We start from the raw sequence: 26,430 nt of genomic DNA, 5'->3' as shown, positions 1-26,430 counted from the left end.
GGCCTCTGGGACTCAGTAGATCGGGGTGTGGTAGAGGGGACTCTCACTTCAGTACGAAGGTCATGGAGTCTTGACCGCAACATTGCGATGGTCATGTTCCCGCAGTGAGAACATGACTCATCCGCGAACGCTGTCTGAGCATGCTGAAAGCCCAAACATATCAGACAGTGTTCGTGCCCATCAGAAGAGGAAAGCAACCGACCACACCCAGAAGTACACGGACGAGACATCCTGAAAAGGACGCGTCACGTGTAAGCTCTTTTATGAGAGGAAGCCTCGCAGAGAACGCCGAAGCGCCCAGGGACCACACACCAGCTGTCTAGCGGACCACTGCGCAGATCAGCAGGCAGGCAGTATGATGATCACTGGAACGCGCCGTAACACCAACGCCTCTGGAAAGCTGCTCGTCTCGAAAGCTGTCGATGACTCAGATCAGGCTTGTAGGAGTGAAGAGATCCTCTTGGCTCCAAAGCAGAAACATAATGCGATGTTCGCAGCGTACTTCCTTATATACCCACGAGGTGGGGCGGAGTTACGCATGCAAATTCCGCATGCCCATGGCATTGGCACTGCCATTGGGCGCTGTTGAATACGATGAAGATGATTGGCTTCTAAGCGAAACCCCATTCGTTAGTCACTAACGTACGTCGTAGTGACTGAACGAAAGGGAACAGCTTGTATTGTACCCAAACCCAGTGAATAACTCAATGCTACACTCTAAAAAAAAAAAGGTTCTATATGGCACCAAAAATAGTTCTTGGCTCGTAATCATAGGGGAACCTTTTTTAGTACTATATAGCACCATTTTTGGTGCTTCAGTGGTTCTTCAGTGGTTCTTCAGAGGTTCTTCACCGGTTCTTCAGAGGTTCTTCACCGGTTCTTTGACTAAGGTGCTATATAGCACCTCTGAAGAACCACTGAAGCACCAAAATTGGTGCTATATAGCACTAAAAAAAGTTCCCTTATGATTACGAGACTTTTTTTTTAGAGTGTATCTCATGACCAATTTGTACGTATTTGTACGAGGTGGCTATTTTGTACGAATTTGTACGACCTCACTCTTATCAATTTGTATGTTTTGTCTAAACCGCAGTGACGAATAGGTTTAGGGGCGGAGTTTGAGGTTAGGTAATTCGTACAAAATCACATGAATCGGGTAACTCGTGGAATACGTGCAATTTAGCAAAATGCTTACGAATTCGTACGAGTGAGCTCCTACAAATTTGTACGAATTATGCACCTCTTAAAATGTGTACACATTTTTTAATAACTCGTTGAACGTTGCATCTGCAGAAGAAGATCAACGCCTACTTCATCATTGCAGTGAGATGACAAGGAGAAGAGAGCAGTACAGGATCACCGGACTAAAATTAACATTACCTTCCAAAGGATCCTAATGTTAGGAATGTGGTTATTGATTTTCAACAATGTGAATGTCTCAGTTGAGCGTTATTTATTTGTATTCGGTACATTTTACTGTGGATTCTTTGCTAAATCAGTCAGCAATTTCGGTGCATGCCATGCACACAGACTTTTTTACGATATGGACTTGACAGTATTGCCAACAACAACATGTAAATAACTGTGTTAATTCTAATGCCTGATCTGTGACCAGTGATTTCTGATATGTAATGATTCATATACAGTCAGATGTTCTTTGTCTATGTATCAGTAAATCAAATCAGTGCTAAACGGTCAATTTCACATTGTTTCTCTTAGTAGGATGAAAATAATTATTTAAACTGATTAAACTATATATAGAAAGCGATCAAAGAATGCGCCTTTCTATTGCTGGAGCTGTTAATCAAACAGTGTGAGTTTATCTGGACTCTCGCCAAAACTCTTACAACATTGTGTTTGCACTGTTAGTTATGATGAAAGCAATTTCGAGAGTGCAGAAATCGAGTTGCAATAACAAAAGCACTGCGTTCATATGCTCAACATGTCTGAGATCGGCTACAATGCTCATCACTGCAACCTTTTATGCTACAATCTAAATATAATGCCATAATCAAAATTGTTCACGATTAGTTAACCTTGAGAGCTGTAACAGTAAAAATGTGCAAAAAGTTTCAAGACAGTTCCACATGTAATACTTATTTCAAATACAAAGATGTCAGCCAATCACAGCAGTTACACTGAAGTCTCTCAGCAGACATGCCCCTTCGACCAGAGCGTTCAAACCAGAAGGCAAAAATCAGGGTAGGAAAAATGCCTGTTATTTCTAAATTATGACAATTTCTTATGTAAAAACCATACTAACATTATTAGTGTACCCCAGAAAACAATGCAATTCATGGCCTCTTTAAAGCTTGTTTATTGTGCTTATTGCCATTTAATGAGTTTGATTTTTGTTTGATTCCATTCTGGATACTATAAACGCAATAAGCCATCTGCTGCAATGCTTTTTTCCATGGTTAAGGGGGGGAAATCCGCTTCATACAGTTCATAACAACACAGCTTAACAGAGGTAAATCACTGTCTCTCATGGTTTATTGCTTTTATAACATCCAGAAAGCCACAAATCAACAACCCCTGTCTAATGTAGTCTTGGAGGTCATATGTGAGGGTGCGGAGAGCTTCTAAGGTCAAAGGGTAGAATGAGAAAATCAAACCAAGCTGCAGTACATAAAGAACACTTGTTTGTATCATGAGCCTTAAAATCCCTTTGTGATTGGCAGATTGTCTTCAACTCTAAGAAAGCTGTTTTGCACAGCTATCCCTGATAATCCTGTCACCTCAACCCTGTCACATTTAAATAAATGTTTTCAGTCTCCTGGAAGACAACCTACCAATGCTAAAACTAGACAGTCAATTTGTCCTGTTAATAACAGGTGAAGTGAGAGAATTGTCCATTATAATTCCATGTCTATTATAACCTCATATGTCATTCAATACTTGAAAGTATCAATCAAAATTTAAATCTAGGACATTTTAAAATCATGTTGTAGATATGTAGAACATTCCAAGGTGGTCACTAATGACATTGTGATACGACGTTAGAAGGCAATGGTGAAAGCTGTCTAGGTTTGGATTAGTGATAAAAACAGGCTGTTATTATCACTAATCCAAACCTAGACAGCTCTTGATGTTGTCTTTGAAGATAACTTGGAAAGATAACTTTATCTGCTCTCAGTAAATCCTGTTTTGCATTATAGGCCAATTCCAACATCTGTTAACGAATACTAAAGGTCATACGTTTATGGTAATTTGTAGAGGCAGTTCATGCTGTCACATAAAATTTTCAGTAATGATGCATTAGGTGAGCAGACACAGTATTAAGCATCGCTGATTCATATCTCTGAATGACTGAACACCAATAATGACTGAATCTCCTTTTCTAGATACATGCAGACATTGAATTGCTAATGTATAATTCTTAAGCTTATTCACTGAGATCCGAGATCCGAGACCCAACCGTAAACCTTGAGGTGCCCTAATGTCTACAATGCACCTGCCCATTCACTTGAACGACTGAGAGAGCTAATCAGTGTTTTGGCAGCTAAATGGCCTGGGCACAGCACCCAGTTTTAGGTAAAGTTATCTGGCGTGCAGGAAACTAGGGCACTCTCTGCCTCTGCACTTGCCAGGGTCATTCATCAGCACCTGGAATGGAGAAGCGATGGAGAATATGCCTTGTGAATATTGGAAAATGTGAAATGGTGAACACTGCTTCCCAGCACTCCCGTTTTGCGATTTACAATCTTCCAAAGTGGGCTGTAAAATTCCCCTCTCTGTCTGACATGAGCACTCAAGCTTCCTCTGCTCTCTGGCTGTGTGTCCGTATCTTAAATTTTCTTTAATCCTCATGGGATGCTATATTATCCAATCCCATAATCACATGGCTGACATGCAGCGTTTAGGGCATGACATCTCAAGCATGATAGGCTTGGACAGAAAAAAGCTCTAAAAGCAATCATTGTAATAAATAAATCTTAAATACTATTTCAGATGGTACTGTCCGCATTATACATTTCAGATGGTACCTCCCCCCTCCATGTAGTCCACCAATATTGGAACATAAGCGTCAAAAAACTAGTATTTTGTAATGTTATGTCATGATCGTTCCGATATTTAATATTTACATATTATTTTATGATATTACATATTATTATTATGTTATTTATTTATTATTATTATTATTATTATTTTTATTTTTTAGATATACACTATATTGCCAAAAATTTTGGGACGCCTTGCTTTACATGCGCATGAACTTTAATGACATCCCATTCTTAATCCGAAGGGATTTAGAAGGCATTCCACAAGGTTCAGGAGTATGTTTATGGGAATTTTTGACCATTCTTCAAGAAGTGCATTTGTGACATGTGGACGAGAAGGCCTGTTCTCCTGGCAACTGTTCTCCTGGCAACCGCCAAACCCAGACACGTCCATCAGATTGCCAGACAGAGAAGCGTGATTCGTCACTCCAGAGAACAAGTCTCCGATGCTCTAGAGTGCAGTGGTGGCATGCTTTACACCACTGCATCTGACGCTTTGCATTGCAAGTGTTGATGTAAAGCTTGGATGCAGCTGCTCTGCCATAGAAACCCATTCCATGAAGCTCTCTACACACTGTTCTTGAGCTAGTCTGAAGGCCACACAAAGTTTTGAGGTCTGTAGCTACTGACTGAAGTTGGCAAATTCGGGGCACTGTGCACCTCAGCATGAGCTGACCCCGCACTGTGTGACTCCTTCGTGGCCAAGTTGCTGTTGGTCACAATTGCTTCCACTTTGTTAAAATACCACTAACAGTTGACCATGGAATATTAAATAGTGATGAAATTTCACAAACTGACTTATTGCACAGGTGGCAACCTATCATGGTACCACACTTGAATTCACTGAGCTCCTGAGATCGACCCATTCTTCACAAATGTTTGTAGAAGCAGTCTGCATGCCTAGGTGCTTGATTTTACACACCTTTGGCAATGGAAGTGATTGGAACAGCTGAATTCAATGATTTGGAGGGCTGCCCTAATACTTTTGAGACTAATAAGACACCCTGGACATCAAAATATTAACATGTTATATATGACATCCCGCATTGACACATTTACTTGTAATTAGCAATTTGACAGAGACCTTGTTACTCATCCCACATGCATAGATGCTAGTCAATTATAACCCAGGTAAGTCTCTTATGCTTACCAACGCTGCATTTATTAGATTTTTAAAAATTGCAATATTATAAAATATTATTGCCATTTAAAACAATTTTGTATTTAAATGTATTTTGAAATGTAATTTATTCCTGTGATGACAAAGCTGAATTTTCACAGTTTTGGTACTCAAGAAACATTTATTTGTATTAGTATTATCATGTTGAAAACAGTGTTGTGTGCTATGTAATATTTTTTTGCAGAAACCATGATACATTTTTTCAGGATTCCTTGATGAATAGATAGTTCAAAAGAACAACATTTATTTGAAATACATTTTTTATACCAATGTAAATGTCTTTACTGGCACTTTTCATCCTTGCTAAATAAAAGTATTAATTTCTTTAAATAAAGAGAGAGGGGGTGAATAATGGTTGTGTAAAACTTAATTATGACTTTGGTGAAAGAAACATTGCCTAATATTATAAATGGACTAATACTGTATACATATTTTTATGATATTGGATATTTGTTGTTATTTGTTGTTTGAGATAGACAGAATTTTTGAATGCTACTGGTGGAAATCAGATCCGTGGCTCCCTGAAGTGCTTGGTCACAGGGACAGTTATTTATGTCTGTAGGATAAAGAAAAACTGCTGATATCCTGTCTCTGCTCCCCTGTCGTGTGTTTTACCATCACACAAGGGCATGTATTATTTTTTTTTCTTATCTGCTAGGTTTCACAAGTTTATGAGTGCCAGAGTCTCTCAGCAGGTGAAAAGACAGCTGTTTCGCACCTCACTCTGCCAAAAAAACACACTGTGTTGGAGCGATACACACATGCACAGACACACATAATCATAACCCTTCGAAACTCAGAAAGCACAGAGAAGTAAGCATAGCTAGACCTCCTGCTGTAATCAATCCTGATATCCAGGCACGTGCAGAGGAGGGGGCTTTGGGTGCTCAAGCCCCTGCCCTTTTTCAAAATGAATCAAAAGTGCCCCTCTCAGACAAATATCAGGGATAATATCGTGGTCAATAAAACTAAATAAATATGATTATTATAACATGAGAATTTATACAATAGTAACGGACAGCTCAAAAGGCGGACAATTTCTGTTGAGGTGTTGCCGTAACGCGTTGCTATGGGTTGCGTGCGTTTTGATTGACTGCTGATTTTCCACTGTTCGGAAACGGCTCTCGAGCCAAATATGGTCCTTTCAGAGAGTGTGTGGCCTTACGGGAAAAAAGTAAACCAATATTTTTTTTTTCATCCATAATCAGAGCTAATGTGTTGATTTAATTACAAATATATATATATATATATATATATATATATATATATATATATATATATATATATATATATATATATATATATATATATATATATATATATATATATATATATATTGTATATTTTAAAGTATTACACAATTCACCAATGCCCGTTTGTCATGTATATACAGTACACCAACCAATCGTGATCTGGCAAAGCAAGTTCAAATTCCATTGGGCGATGTGGAGCGGTAATTTTCTGTTCTTATTCATAAATCGGTTGAAAATGACATGGACAGACGAACTAACGTTTGTGGAACGATTTCCTGCGGTTTGTCTCATTTTATAAATTGCATCACTGACAAAATGGATTTTAACTGACAACAAACAAATCACTGTACAAAGCCATGCAGCAGCAGCAAAAGTCGCATTAATGGTAAGTAGTGTTAAATTCACTTGTATTTATGTACAGTATATTGATACACCATTTACTATTTCATGAAACTATCAAAGTTAACAAAACCCAAGTGCCACCGGCACCTACAGGCCTATTATGTGAAGTGTAGGCTGGCGAAATGGTTACGTGAAATGACTTTATTATATTAACGTTACCATTTTTGAATATTATGCAGCATTATGAAAGAAGTCTCTTATGTTCATCAAGCCTGCATTTATTTGATAAAAAAACTGCAATATTGTGAAATATTATTAAAATAATGGTTTTCTATTTTAAAATAATTTAAAATATAATTTATTCCTGTGATCACAGCTGGATTTTCAGCATCATTACTCCACTCTTCAGTGTCACATGATTTTTCAGAAATCATTCTAATATGAGGATTTAATGTCAATGATGGAAACTGTGATACTCTTTTCAAGATTGTTGGATTAATAAAAAGATAATGTAATAATATTTCACAATATTAGGCTACTGTTTTTTTCTGTATTTTTGATTAAATAAATGCAGGCTTGATGAGCATAAGGATATATATATATTGCCCCTTTTTTACATTTGAGCCCCTGCCCCTGAAGAACTCTCTGCACGGCCCTGCTAATATCCAAGACACTATTTGTAGGTGATAATATACAGCTGGTACAAAGAAAGAAATATGAGTGTAAACATGATTATGATAATTATGTCAGCAAACTTAGTTTTGTTATGTAACTGATTCAAAGTTCTCATAATGAATGGGTTTATTGTATGTTCACAAGCTGCATGAGGATTCTTCAAAAATACCAGCAGAGGGGTTCCGAACGACATTAGGGTGAATAAATAATGACAATAAAAATTTTTGGATGAACTATCTTTGAAAACAATAACTGCGGTGTCGTGGGTGTGTATGTCCCAGGGGAAGAGGGTTCACGGGAGGGTTGGGACTGTCACTGCTGTTCAGTCAGTGTGTTTATCAGGCTACAAGAGCATGACAGCTTGTATGCTTCATTACGGCTTCAACCACAGCATCGAGTGGCAGGTGGCTGTGTGTGCTTCCTGCCCGCTCTCTCATTCACACATACGTGACTGTACTCGCACGCAGTCCGTCTCTATTTCTGACTCGCTTTCTATCTCTCCTGTCACCTGTGCTGCTCATTAGCAGGAGGTCTTTTGTTTTCCTCAAGAGGTGAGTGAGCAAGAACTGGTGGTGAGAGCTCTGCCATTCTATGGTTGCCAGACTGTGTCATCCTGAGATAACCTACTACACGCTCTGATTCCTGCTCATTTTGTACAGTGGTCATGTTCCCTCACATTTGAATGAAGTTTCACATACATTCAGAAAGGTGGGAACTAAGAGGTGTTTTTTTGTGTTTAGCTTGTATTCATCTGTTTATTTCTGACCCCTATTCACTGTGTGTTTTCAAATCTCTATTATTACTACTAACAGCCGTAAATCACGCTCTGTATATTCAAGACGTCGTAATCCAAATAATCTGCGTTGTGTACCTATTTCCTCTGCAACATTAATGTCCATTCCAATTGGTCTCTGGAATTGCCAGTCTGCTGTAAACAAAGCAGACTTTATCTCATCTATCTCCACTCATTCACATCTCAGTTTCATGGCCCTAACTGAGACCTGAGACACTGCCAGTCCTGCGGCCCTCTCAACGAATTTCACTTTTTCACACACCTCTCGCTCAATTGGGAGGGGTGGAGGAACTGGTTTGCTCATCTCAAATGATTGGAAATTTGACACACACACTCTCCCCTCCTTCTCTCTGCTCTCCGAAGCAGAAGTCTCTAAACTCATCCATTCCATTCACCCTACTACCTGTCCGCTTGATCCTATACTCACTCACCTCCTTCAGGCCATTTCTTCCTCAGTTACTCCTGCACTCACTCACAGTGTCAACACCTCTCTTCACACCGGGACCTTCCCCACACCATTTAAGCAGGCTCGGCTAACCCCACTGCTTAAGAAACCCTCTCTGAACTCAGCACTTTTAGAAAACTACAGACCAGTATCCCTTCTACCTTTTATTGCAAAGACACTTGAGCGAGTTGTGTTCAACCAACTCTCTATGTTTCTTGAACAGAATAACCTCCTGGACAACAACCAATCCGGCTTCAAAAGTGGCCACTCAACTGAGACTGCCATGCTCTTGGTTACAGAAGCACTGAGGCAGGCAAGAGCAGCTTCCAAATCCACAGTACTCATCTTGCTGTATTTGTCTGCTGCTTTTGACACAGTTAACCACCAGATCCTCCGTCAACTCTCATGAAGATCGGTCTTCCCTCTCAGGTAGGTCCTTCAGGGTGTCATGGAGAGGTGAAGTGTCTAAGTCACATCATCTTGCTACTGGAGTTCCACGGGGCTCAGTGCTTAGACTACTTCTTTTCTCCATCTACATGTCATCACTAGGATCTGTCATTCAGAAACATGTCTTTTTCTATCACTGCTATGCTGACGACACTCAACTCTACTTCTCATTTCAACCACATGAAACAGTTGGTGTTCGTATCGCTGCCTGCCTGACTGACATTTCTTCCTGGATGAAGGAACATCACCTACTACTCAACCTTGCAAAGACAGAACTGCTTGTGGTCTCAGCCAACCCAGCACTTCACCATAATCTCTCCATTCAGCTAGGTTCATCAACCATAACTCTGTCCAGGACAGCCAGGAACCTTGGAGTTGTGATTGATGAACAGCTAAAATTCACTGACCACATTACTGCAACAACCCGGTCCTGCAGATTTGTTCTATACAACATTAGGAAGATTAGACCCTTCCTATCAGAGCAGGCCACACAACTCCTGGTCCAAGCTCTTGTTCTCTCCAGACTGGACTACTGTAATGCTCTTCTAGCGGGCCTTCCGGCATGCACTATCAGACCCTTGCAACTGATGTTGGGACAACCCTCCCAGAATGCAGCAGCGAGGGTGGTCTTCAATGAGCCGAAGAAAGCCCATGTCACACCTCTCTTCATCAGTCAGCACTGGCTGCCAATAGCCGCTCAAATCAAATTCAAGGCATTGATGCTCACCTTCAAAGCAACCACAGGCTCTGCACCAATATACCTAAACTCGCTTTGTTCAGACTTACACACCCTCCAGAAACTTGCATTCAGCAAGTGAACGACGCCTCCTGGTGCCATCCCAAAGAGGCATGAAATCACTCTCACTGCCCTTTTCCTGGACCGTTCCCACCTGGTGGAATGACCTGCCTATCTCAATTCGAGCAGCCGAGTCTGTAGCCATTTTCAAAATCTAAAGACACATCTTTTTCAGCAGCACCTGACCAATCAAGAATAGCACTTATCACTCTATTCATTTTCTATTTGTTTATTTATTTACAAAAAATTTTTTTTCTGTCCTATGTGTTCTGTGCTAGATTAACTGAGACTTGTTGCAGCACTTGCATATTGTTGCCCTTGACTGTTTTAGTTGCTTCTATTGCTCTCATTTGTAAGTCACTTTGGATAAAAGCATCTGCTAAATGACTAAATGTAAATGCAAGAGGTAGGTATACATTGTTGTTATTGATATGCACCCAAAATTGTTACTTTTAATTTTACACCTTGAAATGAAATACGGTGTGTCATTAGATCAATTGAAGGGAAAGCCAATATGGCAAGGTTGACACTGGTTCTGAGTCCTCTCATGATGGCATGGAGGCATATAAGGACGAGCGACACTAGTGAAGGACGAGAGAGGACCAGACCTGGACTTTCCGTTGTATTTTATTTATGTTTTGTTATGTGTGTGCACGGCAGTCGTCCATGAGGGGCTGCTGCTTTTACTTTCATTTTGTTTATTTTGAATTAAAGTTGTTGAACGTTCGCCGGTTCCTGCCTCCTTCTTCCCATAACAACAAACGCTACTACAGCCAACATTTGTCAGGTCATGAATGGGTGGGTGAATCAATGGATGGGTGAATGGATTTATTGATGATAGATGGATAATGGATGGATGGATGGATGGGTTGATGGATGGATGTAAAGGTGTGTGGGTGATTTATTAACGGATTGATGAATGGATTTATTAACGGATAGATAGATAGATAGATATACTGCTATACTATACTATTGTAATATACTGCTTCTTTTGAATAGGCTTAGCTTGGACTTTTTTTCTAAGTATCTTTCACATTTAAAACTGTACGCTCAAGTACTAGATGGCCCTGTTTTGATCCAGATAAATCCATCTGTGAAACTGCTGCACACTGGCTTAGCATAAGCAGAATAGCGTGCATAAATAGAGTTCTTGACTCCTTATTCTCACATGGAGATGAAACCGGTATAAATGTCTGGTTTATGAACCATGGGAGGATGTTTGCAAAAACGGGAAAAAAATCAACTGGAGAAAAAAAAACAGAAAGCTGTTTACTGAACTTATAAGAGGAAATGCTTTCTCTAAGGTGAAAGCTAATAGTTGGCGGTTTGGTCTTATTTGAGTTTGAGGATGATTGTGTGTGTGTCTGAGCTGATGTGTGTGTTTATTTACTGGTGTTGTGCAGGAGTCTGGAGCCGATCACTGGATTAATCAGGCATTTATTCCAAGGAGAATAGCAAACGGATCTGTTCTGTAAACACTTTAGGCAAGTGTCAAAGAGGCAGGCTAAGCCATGCCTGACAGATTGGGCATGTCAAGGCCCCATCACACACATTCTTTACTAGCCTTGGACTAATAATGAGTGTGCCCATCACATGAACCCCCTTTCCACCGTGCCACATTATCAGATGGTCTCCTTCTGCTATATGTTGGCTCAGCCATTTAAATAATCAACATGATCTCATTAATATTCATTGGTATCCGCACATAAAGTGTGGCTCTAGCACACATACATTATTTTCACAACTGGATAGACACCGATTGCATTTATGTACTAGATATTCCATAAATGCTCTCTCTCTCTCGCTCTCTCATTTTATATATATATATATATATATATATATATATATATATATATATATATATATATATATATATATATATATATATATATATATATATATATATATATATATATATATATATATATATATATATTCATTGGGTTTATAATACCTACAAATAAGGATAACACCACCATCCTGAAATAATGCTGCTACCTTTGAATGAGTCATTTCCAGTGTACTCTAATGCTTATGATTTTACTGTGTTGGGTATCTAAATGCTGCTACAAAGCTAAACTGACCTGCTGTGCCAGATTATCCATGATATCATTGCATCACAAAACCTCTTTACTATTACACCCCCTTCTAATGCTTTATTCCCCACTCCAGACCTCATACGGCACCAATCTACAATCCCTCATCAGATCAGCCTCATGGAAATTCTGGAAGGTTACCTTCACAATTTAATCCTTGACTCCATGCTTCACAAAGGGGGGTATAGGTGTTTAACGAGGGGGAGGAAAGCCACACTTTTAGCTACTGTTCTCAGACCTCCTCTGATTCAATGCCACAATATGTCATTTTTCACTGAGGAAACTAAATGTTCTCTCTTCCTGTTCCTATTTCCAGAGTGTAGCTGTAAGATCTGCTCCATAAGCTCCTATAAACATTATCCTCCATTATCCATTGCAGAAGGATTACTAACCAAGGAGGTCGGTATACCTGGAGAAAGCTATTCGCTAATATAATATAATCTTTGCTGGCATAGAAGGTATGTGATTTGACATTTGCCATGTTTTATAGTTTTATATATGTTTTATATATATGTTCCAGACAATTCGGAACTTGGAATTCTTCTACTTAAATAATCACTGGAAAGTCAGACAACTTGATTATCACCAACTTCAGTGACAAATGTAATTTGATGTCATTTCCAATATGCCGTCAACTAAAGTGACGTTTTGTTGGTTCTTTTCAAGTGGATGTGGGAGTATTCAGAGTTCTGAGTTGTCTAGAAATTAATGCAGCATGACTTGAATATTTTGAAGTCGGAAGTGTGAAATTTCAACTGTAGTTGAAAGGATCCTGCTGCATGTGTTACTTACCAGCTTTTTCTGAGTGAATCACTTGAGCTGTACATGACTAAAATTTTTGCCATAGTAGGGGATAACCAAACCAAACCTACTAACCATCAGCACAGTGTTTGAAACAGGCATAGCGTGCTAGTTAAAGTAATTTTTCTTTTTAAAGATGAACTGGAGCATTGGCCAGAGCTCTTAAAACAGCAGGAAACTGTTGTGGCTTTTTATAGTGAACGTGACAGCTTGATATATAGTTTTTGTTTATTCATATAAACAGAACAGCAGAAAGATGCAGTCGTGACCTTAAAAATCACCACAGATGCATCCTCCCCTGCAATGCCGTGCATCAATAGATTGCTGCCTGACTTATCTAGCAGCCTCAGTAGGCACGCTCATTGCCTTTGTTATATGGATGGTTTTAGAACCGAGGCTTACGTTTCCCAATGCCTCTACATGCATTCTGTGGTTCGAAGCCAATATAAGATTTAGTTTAAGCTTTTGCAGGGCGGTGACGCTAAAGGGAATTGAAAGTTTTTACAGAACTGTGTCAGCGTCAGTTCTGGTCAATCAGACACGCACTATGGGGCTGCAAAATTCTGTGCAGCTGTACTCTCTTTAGAATTAAATCTGGGACTTTAGAAAATGTCATTATGAATTGAAACTCCTGTTCATCTAGTATTAGGTCTAGTCTACAATGCAGCTTATATACATACAGTACACAGGAAGAGACTATCTGACTGCCCCAGTAAGTGGTGTTTATGGTGAGATGATATGAAATTGATTCAGAATTGAATTCAAAATGCCCTTTAAATCTGAAATTCAATACCTGCATTTGAATTACATTTGAATTGAGGTAGAAATGGGGATGCTCATTGCATAAATTGAAGTTCAAAGAAATTCAACTTTAACTGTTAAATAGAAAAGTAAAGTTTGTTTAGACTAAATGTAAATGCTTGTTTGAAATGCCATAGAAATGACTATTTAGTTTACATATTTGACCATAATTAATACAATAACTTTTGTATACCAGGATGGTGTAACGTTCACTAGCTCTGTCACCTCTTCTGCACAACATTTCCATCATCCTCCCTGGCTTCCACTTGCACACACTCCACACATCCACCGCCCTGGCCTCCTGACCTGCCGGCCTCACCCTGGTCCTCTGAACTTACGGCTTCGTTCTGGTCCTCTGAACTGCCGGCTTCGCTCTGGTCTCCCCCATTGCCGGATCCGCCCTGGAGTCCTCATAACTGTGTGCACCTACTCACTCTCTGGTCAAGACTCCAGTTCTCTTTCTTTCTCTCCAATCCAGAAATACACAATCTCCTCTGCATCTACAAAGACAGTAAAACGATTACCATTTCATCTCTCCATTGAACTTTGCAATTTACTATTGACTTACCTTCATTTGTTTACCTTGCATTGCTGCAATAAACTATGTACTATTGTACTGTATACGTTATGTTATGTTACATATGGAAGAACGAAATAAATACATTTTTTTTTTAGTTTATATATTTCACCATATTTTTTTCCTCAATCGATTTGCCACATTTCTCCAAATGAATGTAGTTGTTCACAAAAAAACACATCGAAATAAACGCTCTTGTTGGCAAAACATTTCAGTATTTGCTGCATAATGAAGCACTGCATTTTATTCTAGTAATGCATTTTATCAAAAATAAATAGTAACATATTGATAACAAATTCAGCTGTAGATACACAAACACATGAATGAAAATTCATGTTTTTCGTGTTCTTTAATGACAAGTTTAGTTGCATTTACATCTGGTCAAAGAGTTTAATCAACATCACAGCATATATGACGAGTCATGCATAGTGGGAAAAAAAAGCTGTGAATGCTGGATCCTTGTGCCTCAACTTCTCCACAGGCCTTTTCCATCGCTTGAAGACGTATTTGGTTATAAGGGTTGCGATCATATACTTTCCATCTCCAAAAGGAGAATATGCTGGAAGGTACAGCATCCTGAAAGGTGGGTGATGCTCAAAACACTCTTGCACCAGTGCTAAATGGTGAAATTGGAAATTGTACTAAACTACACAATTTTGCTCATGATCAGCCTGCGGAAAGTGGATTTCATTAAGGGAGTTCATTTTTTTAGAAGCCTTTCTGTGCTGCGTGGCCCCAAGACAGCATTGTGTTTCACAACACCAGTGGATTGCAGCACTTTATAAGTTTATACGTTTATAAGTTATTGCAGCACTTGGCACAATGTTTATATTGGGCTGAACTCTCTGTCCAGCTTCCCTCAAGGAAAGACCGTAATTAATGACAAGGTCAATTAGGATGGCTCTGATTTAATTTGAAACCCGTCTGGGTCTCCTCCCTCCTCTTACACCTTGCTCTCCCATTCCCCTCTGTCCATGTCTACTTATATTTTTTCTCTTTCCAATAATACCATTGCCTTCCACTCTCTCCCTATACCTCTCTTCCTACATCCTCAGCTCTTTTTGCTTCTCCTAAATCCTAAAAACATGTATTGCTCCATCTCCTCTACCTATACCATCTATTCCTTTCCCCTCATCTCTTTCTACCTCTTCCACTGTTCCTCTCCCTCTCTATATTACCATTCCTATATCCTCTCAAAAACCTCTCACTCTTACACCTCTTCCTTGTCCCATTCTTCTTTTTTGTTGTTGTTTTCCCTTTTATAGTATATATTTGTAATTTTTCATAGCTGTGTAAACAATTAGGTTGTGTATTACGAGCCCCTTTTCTTTCTCTTGTTTTCTCTTTTCTTTCTGAGGCCCTTGTCCACATGAACATGGGTATTTTCAAAACCGCATCTGAAACCAAACTTTTTTGAAAACTCCTGCCAGGGTGAACATTTTTAGAAACTAAAACTCTAATTTTTAGAAAAGATTTAGGCTTGTTGCGTCAGAACCGGAACCGGCAATAACCTTTTTTCCAGGCTTCTAATTGGCCAACATGGCTTTACGGTTAGGGTTATATTACCACCTGTTGATTTGGAATCCCCTCTCCAGACCTTTATAGCATTTTGGGGAAAGCATAGGTAAGTAAGTTGATCCGGAAGATTCTTTTGTGTATGTTCTTTTGTGTTTCTCGGGAGTTAGGAATGCATTAACTCTGAGTTGTAGTTTAAATTATTTAGCTCACCAGTCCTTATTTTAAGTTTTTGTATATTTATATCTTTGTTTGTTTTTGTTACTTTCTGTTGCCAATAATTTTTATATTTTTTTATTGCCCTGGCCTTTGTGATTTTTTGTTGTTGTTGTTTTGCCACCTTCATGAATGGCTCTTTATGTTGGTCCCTATTTTGGGTTGTAACACTGTGTTGTGTATATTACTAACTGATATCTATTTGGGGCTAATTGAGAACATTCCAAATACAACAGCTAATTTAACAAATAAAGTTTTGTTTATTGTGTTTGGAAAAAGGGTGTACAAATGATTGTGATTTTTATAAAAACCAATAAAAAGAGCAGCAATTGTTTGGTTGGCTGTATGAACTACTGACTAAATAACATTTGAGAATTTTGTGCACAGTGTTTTGAGAAAATTATGCAGGTGATTTGTAATTTGAATGAAATGAAGGACAATTTACAACCTGTTTAGGACCATTACAAAGTGTTCAGATTACTGTGTTCACTGAGAGCAGTGACCTGAGTTCAAAGAAATTTGTCAAATCGATTGAGAAAAACTGTAATAAATGAACTTTTGTAGACCAGGATGGTCTGTATTACCTTGAATTACAATTCAGCAAAGTTCTCTACCTGTTATTCAAATTCTGATTCAACTTCCTGGCCTTCCATTCAAATATCATTGTATCAATTGGAGTGCTTGTAAATGTGTTTTGCTTCAAGACTGAGTGATAAAAAAGCACTGTGCTGTTCCCTTAAGTTGTGTTAAGTCAGCCAATCAGATTAGAGTTTAGTAAATTGAGAAAGTGATTGCCAGTTTTGTTTGCAGCATACGGTTGCCGTGCCTGTCTGAGGCTGAGACTAATGTCCACCTACATCAAACAACATAAACAGTCCCAGAAGAACCTGTCCAGACAGCAGAGACACTCAGTACATGATCTTTAAAGCCCCACGGGAATCATTCTACCACAACCAGATGTCTGTCTCTTTATTTCTTAAGAACTACTGAGCTTGCTCTCTTTACACAAATCCCTCCAGTATACCCCGCAAGGGAAGACTCAGAAACCGAGAAATACAGAGTTAGAAAGAACATCTCATTTTTCTGTTGTACTTTCCAAGCAGTAAATTCTTTTACATTTTTTTCCACCAAGCTCCTACAAAATAATGGTTGCAGGGGGAGAAAGTTACAGAGCAAGATCCAATTATAAAGGGGCGGTGAACAACCCCAGACATGACACGCAGTGAACAGCAGATAGGGAGGAGGAGCAGGAACCTCAAGCAGGTGTTGAGACTCCGCTTTGACTGAGGGCGAACAGATTGCCTCCATCCTGCCAGCACTCATCTGCATGATAATATCGGCTGCCCCCTGCTAACCAGACAAAATGATAAGACCTTCTGCCACAAGCAGTCCTGAGTAGTGTGTAAAGAAATGCAACACATAGCCTTGATGGTTGCTTATGGAAATAAAGCACTTATAGTCAGTTGCTTGACAAGCATCTTAGTAACAACCCTGGGCAGCTTCTGATCTCCCAAACTGTTTGACAATATTGTGCTGTTCATGTTAATGTCCATGTAAGTTCTAGAACAAACACACTTTATCAAAAAGGCTGTTTTAACTTAAAGGCACTAATATACTGTACTTTTAGAGAAATCGAAGAATTAATTGGTATGACGTTATTTCGAACAAAATCAGGCCCAAACAAAGTTTGTTTGGTGCCAAAAGTTCAAACCAGCTGGAAAACACCTTCAAATTACCATTGATCCATGACGATTACATTATAGGCACAGTTGCAGTCAACATGCTCTATAACTCTATAACAAAACTGAATTTGTGCTGTTACACATACAGACATTTTGCCCATGCATATGCTAAAGTTGAGTATTAAATACGGACAAATCAAAAGAGCTCTCACAAAAGCTATAGGGAACAAATGGTTTCATTAGAAAGTCTATGGCTACAAGAAGATTTCCAAAACACTAAAAGTTCCTAGAGACACAACTGGCAGCCTTATTCATAAGTTTAAAATGTGTTGTACCAGAAAACCATTGATGGTTTTGAAGAAAAAGCACAATATCATTAAGGAGAATAAAATGTTTGATCAGAGCAACTGAGAAAAACCCTCAATTTAAAGACTTGCAAGGTGACCTGATGAAAGGAGGGAAAAAAACATTTCAATGCAGAGTATAAGATGAACACTAGACACACATCAACTTCATGTTGGGAAATCTTGCCGAATGCCACTCTTGACTAAGAAGAACATAAAAAGGCAGACTTAAAAATGCTAAATTTCATTTTGATAGACCTGGAATTCTGGATGAATGTTTTATGGAGTGATATGACCACACTGAAACTTTTTGGACCCATGGATCAGCGGTATGTCTGGTGTAAAAGAGGCAAAGCTTATTAGCAGAAGAACACCGTCTCCATGGTCAAACATGGAGGCTGTCCAATCTTGTTTTGGGGGTGCTTTGCTGTTGCAGTAAGTGAAAATCTTGAATGTATGAAGGATATCATGAATTTTTTGAAGTATCAAGCCATTTTGGCAAAGATGGTGATGCCTTCGGTGCAGAGACCATCAGAGATGATCAATGGACTTTCCTGAAGGACAGCCATCCCAAAGTATACATCCAAATCTTCTGAAGCTTGGTTCAGGGATCAGTCATAGAATGTTCTTGAGTGGCAAGTACAGTCTTCAGATCTAAATCTCATTGAAAATATTTGGTGGAATTTGAAGACAGCAGTGGTAACATAAAACCATTGATTACCAGTGATCTGGAGGCTTTTTCAAGTGAGGAATTGGTCAAGATTGCAGTAGAGAGGTAACAGAAGCTTCTAAGCTTATAAGATTCAGCACAAAATTTGACTTTTGGGGGTCGAATAATTTTGAACACAAATTTTTTTTTATAGGTTTATAGCCAATTAGATTTTTTCATTTCTCATCAACTTTACGTTCTCAGAATCAAACAAATGTGTATTAGTACATTTTCTATAGTAGTTTACAGATGCTTTTGTTGAATTGTTTTCATAAAAATTTCTTGGCAGCAAAATGTCTTGTAGGTCAAGGGGTTTGTATAATTTTGATGGCAACTGTAGGTGTACTCTGAAGCTTCGCCTTCGTTGACATTATATTTCTTCTGTTCAGTTTCGCAGGTCAGACATGAGTAAAAACATGAACACACTGGAGAGCTGCTTTATAGTATAAATTAAGTTGTGATTCTAATTGATTTTTTATATGTTTAATACTGTAAAGCTGCTTGCTTTAAAGAAATATGTTGTATGAAATACTATATAAATAAACGCTACATGACTTGAAACATTGAATGTTAGATGGATTGAAAATGTTTCAACATCCAACTTCTTTTTACACGTAAGCGAAAAGTTAAAAATAACTTTGTTGAGTATATCAGGGCCTTACATGTGGCACTTCCATTCCTAAAGCCATGAGTGTTATAATTTGTGTGGGCCATCCCCCTCATATCTCTCATGCAGCATGTTTACATCAAACCTGCAAACATGTAACTTGGTCATGGTTTTAAGACAAAAGAAGACAAAGTGAGGGATAGAAGTACAGTTTGTTCAGTGAGGTACACCTACTAGTACTGGGTTGGACCCGCTTTTGCCTTTAGAACTGCCCTTATTTTTCATGGCTTAGATTCAACAAGGTGCTGGAAACATTCCTCAGATATTTTGGTTTATACTGACATGATAGCATCACGCAGTTACTGCAAATTTGTCTGCTGCACATCCATGGTGCGAAATTTGTGAAATGGTGCATTATCCTGCTCGAAGTAGCCATCAGAAGATGGGTACACTGTAGTTATCAAGGGATGGAGATGGTCAGGAACAATACTCAGGTAGGCTGTGACGTTTAAACAATGCTCAATTGATACTAAGGGGCACAAAGTGTGCCAAGAAAATATCCCCGACAAAATTACATCATTAATTTAAATTAATTAAATTACATACACCCGGTGTTTTCTGCTGCTGTAGCCCATCTGATTCAAGGTTCGATGTGTTGTGTGTTCAGAGATGCTCTGAAATCATAGATCATAGAAATATATACGTATATTCCTCATTCGACCGATCTGCGCAGGCACTAATGAGGCATCTATGTATATACCTATGACCGCGCCGGTATTTTGACCTTATACGCAGGAAGTTATGGCGGTCTGGAGAGCTGATGACATTCGTCTGATAATAGGTGAAATAATAGCATAAATACTGCTCGGTTTAATTTTGGACACTATATCTACAGTTGCCCTTAAAGTCAAGTCAAGTCAACTTTATTTATATAGCACTTTTAACAATGCAGATTGTTTCAAAGCAGCTTTACAGTGTTAAACAGCAAAATAATGCAACAGAATTTTATTCAGCTGTATAGCCATTCCGGAGAAAACGGTGATGTCATCAGTTCATTTCAATTATCATACAGTGACAGTGTGGGCTTTAGATCAGTAATTAGATCAGTAATTTAGTTTATATGGTAAATTTAGTTTAATAATTAGATTTATTTGGATATTTAGTTGAAAAAATGAAGAAAAATTTTGTGTCCCCAAGCCAAGCCAGAGGCAACAGTGGAAAGGAAACCAAAACCCCATCAGGTGACCTAATGGAGAAAAATAAACCTTGGGAGAAACCAGGCTCAGTCCGGGTGCCAGTTCTCCTCTGGCCAATTAACACACAGTGTATGATTATTATTCTTGCAACTTTACAGGTCAGAGGTCATAATAGATCGGAATATTCGAAAGATTAGAGGCAACACGCCGGAGACGGGTTTATTGAGGATGATGTGTTGATTAAATAATTATTAAAGTGCAATATTCGAAGGATCGGAGGCAACACGCCAGAGACGGGTTTATTGAGGATGACATATCGATTTAACAATTATTAAATTGTAATATTCGAACAATCAGAGTCATCACGCCGGAGACGGGTTTATTGAGGATGCCGTGTCGATGAGGCAATTCCAGGGGGCGTCTAATTGACACGGTCTCTGCAGACACTTCAGGGTCATGCGTTGGTCATGTCTGGGCGCAGGTCCACCATCTGATCTGGATACGGCCCGGATCCGGCTGACTGCAGTAAACCTCGGGATAAAACAGAGAGACTATCATTAGCGTAGATGCCATTCTTCTGATGATGTCACGAGTACATCAGGTGTTATGGGAAGTGTTCCCGGTTCCGGCAGACCTAGTTAATGCAGCCTAACAATCATTTAATTGAAAAAGTGTTTTATGTGTATGCCATAGTAAAGAGATGTGTTTTTAGTCTAGATTTAAACTGACAGAGTGTGTCTGCTTCCCATGCAATAGATTGTTATTGCAGGACAAGAACATCGATAAAATCATTACTAAAAATGTATTGGCTCTTCAGTTGGCTTGGCAGAGATTGTGTATCTGTTTATCTGTTATCCTTTTTTTTTTTTTTTTGGTCCACAGCAATTTAATATAGAATCAATTTTTACTTTTAACAAAATCACATTATGGTCTGCTCCTTTTCCAATTAGTAATATTGCTGCTAATGTTGTTCAAATGTCATATTTGCTTAGTCATCAGTATGCAAATACCTGCCATACTTTACCATTTGTGGCTAATAATTAGGCTGTGCTGAAGATGTTTGATCTACAGAATACAATCAACATAACACAGTGCAGAGTATAAATGAGACCGCTGCCCAAAAAAATAAATTCTCAGGTTCTTACCTGGAATCTTTTTTCTGCTTGTCTTGGAGAGTTGCTGTGCCGGAGGGTTGAGGGGGAGATGATGTGACTCAGGGAGATTTCTGCCTGGTTGCTCTCTGCAGGCTGCATGAAGGGGAAGGTAACCTGCAGGTGGGCTGAGGCTTGAAGGAATTTTCTTGCACATGGAGGAAATAGAACAAAATGGCTTCTGTGTCACAGTGAACAAATAGCACCCTCAATCAGAAAGCACATGACCTGTCACACACGCTGAACTTGAACACACACATACACACACCCAATGCGTCTGTACCTATGACATAAAACCCCTTCTTAGCCCTGCGGCTGGAGCTACAATGATACCCTTGACATTTCATGCCCAGCAATGCCCTAACCCATAATAAATATTAATGCAGCCTATATAGTTTTTTTCTTCCACAGTTTTTTTCTCATAATTATTGCAATTAACTTCTTATTTTTTTTATTCAGTAGTAGAAACAAGTTTACATAATTGCTCTCTCTCTCTCTCTCTCTCTCTCTCTCTCTCTCTCTCTCTCTCTTTCTCACTAGATAGATAGATAGATAGATAGATAGATAGATAGATAGATAGATATATAGATAGATAGATAGATAGATAGATAGATAGATAGATAGATAGATAGATAGATAGATAGATAGATAGATAGATAGATAGATAGATAGATAGATAGATAGATAGATAGATAGATAGATAGATAGATAGTGGACAGCACATTCCAGGGCCCAGTTTAAGGTTTGCCACATTTTGATTGGATCTTTGTTGACTAACATAAACAGACTATCCAACGCCATCAGATAAAGATGCTAAGACAACAGCCAGACACCTCTTAGAGGCCAAGAAGTGCACCTCTGGTACCAAGCCCAGGAAGGACAGGACTTCTCATTGGTCCACATGCAGTTTCTGCCCTTCACCCACCTAGAGACTAATCCCTAATGTCCTGGGTGTGTGACTGCCATAAAAAATCCTCAGGACCTCAGCAGTAGTTGGTGAAACGATGTAAAAACCACATTGATCCATCCAAATCCATTCATTACTATGTTTGGAAAATTTAAGGCTGATGTAAACTACACACATCCATTTCATACTTATTCTGAGAAATACGTATTCTCAGTGACAGCTATTTGTAATGCAACATCTTACACAGATTCAGCAGTTAATGAACAAATGAATGAATGCATGACAGTTCAATCTTTTTCCATCATGTTTGGTGTCTATTTGTTTAGAATATTACCAAGGGTATTCTGGTGGTGGTTTGGAAAGTGAGAAATGCATTGGTAAACTTTAAAGACACTTTAAAGACTTCTAACTGTGTACAGTATGCAAATGAGTTCCACAGGGGAAAGAAGGGTGGGCCACACTGTGTGCACTCTCTGATGCCAGCAGCCAATCGCAACACTGGAATGGAGAAGCACCAAATTGTAATATCCTCCTCATCGGAAAGGGATAAAGGTACCCTTTCAACAGACACTCTTTGTTCTGGGCCTCTCCTCGAGAGAGAGACAAACAGTTCCCTTTCGAAAGGGAACTCGCGCTGCGTCAGCTTGACGCTACGGGGAACGCCTCCAGCGTGACTGGTGCCTGAAATCACAATGAAAAAACTTCAATCCTATTGACCGGCGACAGCCTATGATGTCATCAAGGTGCGACCAGGAAGTATATAAGGGCGCCTTGCCAGCATGACAGTATCTCTTCGTCTTCAGGGACTGTTTTGCCTGTCTTCACGTGAAATGTCTACAAGAAGGATAACAATGAAGTGTGCTGAGAACGCCACTTCTGCAGGTGTGTTTTGAATGTGTATCTTGCGCTTTGGATACACACACACTTTGCGTTTACTGTCTGGGAGAAGAGCATGCATGAGAGGTTTGCGAACCTCTTGTGAAAGTATTTGTGAGCGTTGTCCTCTGGAAACGCTCCGCTCTCGGTGGGACCTCTTCTCGAGGGGAGAGGTTTCAGCATCTGGGAAAGACCACGCTCAAGCTGAGGCTGAGCGGCGTCTGAAATGCGCTTCCCAGATGGATCTGGCTCGTCGCTTGGAGACAGTTATGGTTCTTGAGGACGATCCAGATCGCGAGAGGCTCGAGCAGAGGATGGGTGAGTCAGTTAAAGATGCTGAAGCTTTTCAAACCATCCTGTCCCATGTACGGGGAGTTGCTGGAAGTCATGGAACGCGCTGCGGGTAGACTGCAGCTGCCTTGCGGCGCGTGAGGAGAAAGGCTGAGCGTCCAAACAGTTCGGACGATCGGTTTCTCTCCGCCCATGACCTCCCAACTCCTGGGAGTCTTCCATTCTTTCCAGATCTCCATCAACAGATCTCGAGGGAATGGAAGAAACCATACTCAGCCCCGCATCTGTCGACATCGGCGAGCTAGATGTCGCTGATGTCGAAGGACTGCCTGGCTGGGTATATGTCGATGCCGCCCGTGGACGAGATGTTATGTTTATCTCGCCTCTGGGCGGCCGGCGACACTGTGGCTCCCACCCTGCCGGTCTAAACGCCTGAATGGCAGGGCGTACATGTCAGTGGGTCGCGCTGCAGCGGCTTTGCACACCACAGCTGTGTTGCAGGCGGACCTGCTGAGGGACCTCGATCAGGGGGGAGGGACCCCCTGAGGCGGTAGTCGAGTCGCGCCGGACTGCGGTTTTCGCTCTCCGGGCCACCGTACAAATAGCGCCGATGCGGCGAGGGTGGCCACGGAGAGACATCTGTGGTTAAACCGTTTGGACATCAGGGAGAAGGAAAAAATCCTTTCTCCCTGATGCCCCGGTTTCGCCATCTGAACTTTTCGGCACCTCCGTAGAGGCGGTGGTGGGAAAGTTCGGAGAGGCGAAGGCGCGCTCGGCGGCATTCAGGACATGCATTCCGCTGAGGTCCGGGACCGTGCCCAGGCAGTCGGGTGTCCCCGGCCCGTCCCAGTCTGAGGGCTGGAGACGGGAATAGCGAGCCAGCGTCGCCTCTCGTGCGCCCCGCCGCGGAGGACTGGGGGCGCAGGGGAGGCGGGACACCCGCGACAGGAAGAGGAAGGAAGCCGGGGCTGGTAACCGGAACCAGCGCAGGCAGCAGACTCCACCCCCCGAGGAGCGCGGAGATGAACGCTGCCTTTTTTCCCTTCCTCTGGTTTTCCCCCGGGCGCTTTTACATCAGGCCGGTGGCCTATGATGAGCAGAAAATGTAAGATTCTGCCGGCTCGCCTGGCTAGTTTGGTGAAAGCGCCCCCCTCAGGATGGCGGGCGGATACTAGCTCGATGGCTGGGTTGAAGCACCGCGAGGAGCGATTGGTAAGTCCCCCTCTATGAGGGCGAAACATTTTCAAAACTATGTTTTTCAGGACTTTTTGACCGTCACTCCCCTGAGGGGTTGCTTGGGGAAATTTTGGATCATCGAGGGATTTCGCAGGGCCTGCAGCTCCCCGTGAGTAAGCTAAGAACGATCTTCTTTGCAACATTATGTGGTTGTCTGTGAATGCCTCACTTTTGCTAGTAGAGTCTTGCTGCCTCTCCGTGTTATTTTTCCCACTATGTGGGTATTTAATTTGCGCTCTTGCCCAAGGGCTTGTAGTGTAGAGGGCTAGCTGTGTTTTCCTAGCGTAAAAGTGGGAAGTAGCTGAAGACCGGGTACGCGCTATTGCGCGAGCTGTAGTAAGATCTGCGCCCAGCTCTGCGGGGCTTTGGGAAAAGGGGTTTCGGGGCCTCAGTGTGTTATATTAGAGGTAATAATATTTCTTTCCCGAGCCCTGAGTAGATCTAGTGCGGTATGCCGCACCACTTGGCCTAGGCTTTGTCAAGGATGGGGGCGTTCCCTTTTAATGAAGGTTGTTCGCCCCTGGCCTGTCCTTTGATATGAGAACATGGCGTGGTTTATGCATCCTTGTTTCAGCCTCCTCTTGTTACAGAGTCGTCCGGCCAAGGCCCGCCCCCTTCTCTGCGTTCTGGGGTTACGAGTAACGCAGTCGGGGTGTTGCAGCAGACAGCGACTTTGCCAGTGGTCGTGGGGCGGAGTGAAGCGTCTTTCGCTGGTTTTGCGATCAGACTTTATCTGCCGTTTCCGCCTTTCAGAGCTTGGTGGCCGCCATCTTTTGGCGGCCCCCGGCCTCTTCCTGGAGGATGTTCGGCCGGTGGGTTCTATATTTTCTAAAAGAAAAGGTATTGTTTCACCCTTGCTCTATGTCTCTGCTCCACCTCCTTTAGGGCTCGGGTTGAACTGAACATCGGATAAACCTCTGTGAAGGTTCTGGTTGGATGCTCCCCTGAGGCCCGAGCATTACCAATGGCTGACGCCCTCGCACTTATGGTTGGCCGCTGCATGGAAAGTAAGACAGCCACCCCGAGGCAGGTGACGTAAGTTGTACTCCCCTCGCTTTAGAGGGTCTTTGTTTAAGCACTTTCGCTGAGTACACTGCTGTTGGCAATGTGATTAGGTCCATGTTTGTAGGCGCTGCCCGAGAGACTGCGCCGTCCTAGGGGCCCTAGGACACGGCGATGCAAGTTGTCCCTAGCTGCCTCTGGGATGGAGCCAGCCCAGGTGTGGGCATAGGAGCCAGCTGGTTGTTAGTAGCCAGCCTCGGCAGTCTGGGCAGTTGGACTTCAGAACAGGTAGTAGGCATCAACCGGCCTCCCTGCAAGGAAGTCTCGACGCCGTGGCCCACGAGTGGGCCCTGGAGGCTCTTCTCCACTGGTGTCGACGTCAGCAGTAACCTCGTCAGCTACTCTCCTTGGGGATGAGTTCCCAGGTGTGAACTGGATTTCCAGGCTTTGTCAGCAGCAGACAGCTGCCGCCAGCCCAGGCGCAGCAGCCA

This window comes from Gobio gobio (assembly GCF_949357685.1).
Source record: "Gobio gobio genome assembly, chromosome: 13".
Lineage (NCBI taxonomy): Eukaryota > Metazoa > Chordata > Actinopteri > Cypriniformes > Gobionidae > Gobio > Gobio gobio.
This window is presented reverse-complemented; position numbering follows the sequence as displayed.